Below are 1,994 nucleotides of genomic sequence, written 5' to 3' on the forward strand. Positions count from 1 at the left end.
AGGGGCTCTACCACTGAGCCACGCCCCCAGCCCCTCACTGGGGGATTCTAGGTAGGGGCTCTACCACTGAGCCACGCCCCCAGCCCCTCACTGGGGGATTCTAGGCAGGGGCTCTACCTCTGAGCCACGCCCCCAGCCCCTCACTGGGGGGTTCTAGGTAGGGGCTCTACCACTGAGCCACGCCCCCAGCCCCTCACTGGGGGATTAGTCAGGTGTTTAACCTTCAAGCTTCATCCCAGCCTTCCTTTGTATAATTTTTGATGCTCTACTCCAGTAGTTCTCAGCCTCCTAATGTCGCAACCCCTTAATACTGTTTCTCAAGTGGTGGGCACCCCCGGTGAGAAAATTATTTTCATTGCTACTTCATAACTGTAATTTTACTACTGTTATGAATCATAATGTAAATATTTTTGGAGATAGAGGTTTGCCAAAGGGGTCGAGACCCACACGTTGAGAACCACTGCTCTAATCCTAACTTTTAGTTGAGAAGATTGTATTAGGGTTTTTATTGCTGAAAAAAACAAAGCAAGCAAGCAAACAAAAAAACAATGACCCCAAGCAAATTGTGATGGAAAGGGTTTCTGTGCTTTAATTTCCACACTGAGGCCCATCACCGAAGGAAGCTGGGGCAGGAACTCAACAGGGCAGGAGCCTGGAGGCAGGAGCTGATGCAGAGGTCATGGGGGAGTGCTGCTCACTGGCTTGCTCAGCCTGCTCTCTTTTTCTTTTCCTTTTCCCTTTTCCCTTTTCCCATTTCCCTTTTCCTTCCTTCCTTCCTTCCTTCCTTCCTTCCTTCCTTCCTTCCTTTCTATCTTTCTTTCTCAGGGGGAGAAGCCAGGGTTTCTCTGTGTAGCCCTGGCTGTCCTGGAACTCACTCTGTAGACCAGACTGGCCTGGAACTCAGAAATCTGCCTGCCTCTGCCTCCCAAGTGCTGGGATTAAAGGTGTGTGCCACCACTGCCTGGCTCTGCAACCGGATCTTACGGAGGCATTTTCTCTACTGAGGTTCCCTTCCTTCAGGTAACTGTAGCTTATGTCAAGTTGGCATGAGATAGCCAGCACTAGCTAATAATAATAGGTTAAAGCACTTAAAGCATAGTGATACTTACACTTTAAGTGCTTTTAACCTATTATTTCTGGGTTTTATGGCTTTTCAGTAGCATTTTGTGTATGTATTTCATTTATTTATTTATTTATTTATTTTTAAAGATTTATTTATTTATTTTACATATATGAGTGCACCATTGCCACCCCAGAAGAGGGCATCAGATCCCATTACAGATGGTTGTGAGCCACCATGTGGTTGCTGGGATTTGAACTCAGGACCTCTGGAAGAGCAGTCAGCGCTCTTACCTGCTGAGCCATCTCTCCAGCCTGTATTTATTTTATTTTATTTTATTTTATTTTATTTTATTTTATTTTATGTGTGTGAGTATTTTTTCTGCATGTATGCATGTGCTTCACATGTGTGCCTGGTGTCCATAGAAGTCAGAAGATGACATTAGATCTCTTGGAACTGTAATTACATATGGTTGTTAGTTGCCTGATATGGTATTGGGAACCAGACCTTGAGCCTCTACAAGAGTAGCAACTGCTCTTAAACACTAAGCCTTCCCTCTCACCCTGCACATGCCTTTTAATAAGTGGGATTGGCCCACAGTCTTCATTTCTGTGTAGCAGAGCTTTCATACTCTTCTTTGCCTACAAATCCAACTCCTCCTGTGGCTATCAATTTATTCAGATGTATTTCTTTCTCCTGGAACAAATTGTTTTAATTTGTAGTTTCTGTTTCCAGGAGTCGCCCCTCAAACCACACACACAGAATTCTACAGAGCCTGAACTCCAGAAACATTCATGCCAAGCTATTCCACCAATCAGGGTTTGGGGATGGGGTGTCCCTTGGGAACATGTCTTTGTTGGACACATATCCTGCCCTCATTGGTTGAGGTATTCAACTGTGGTGGAGTGATCTATCTGACTTGCCTAACGTTCAT

Source organism: Mus pahari, chromosome 1, assembly GCF_900095145.1.
Source record: "Mus pahari chromosome 1, PAHARI_EIJ_v1.1, whole genome shotgun sequence".
Classification (NCBI taxonomy): domain Eukaryota; kingdom Metazoa; phylum Chordata; class Mammalia; order Rodentia; family Muridae; genus Mus; species Mus pahari.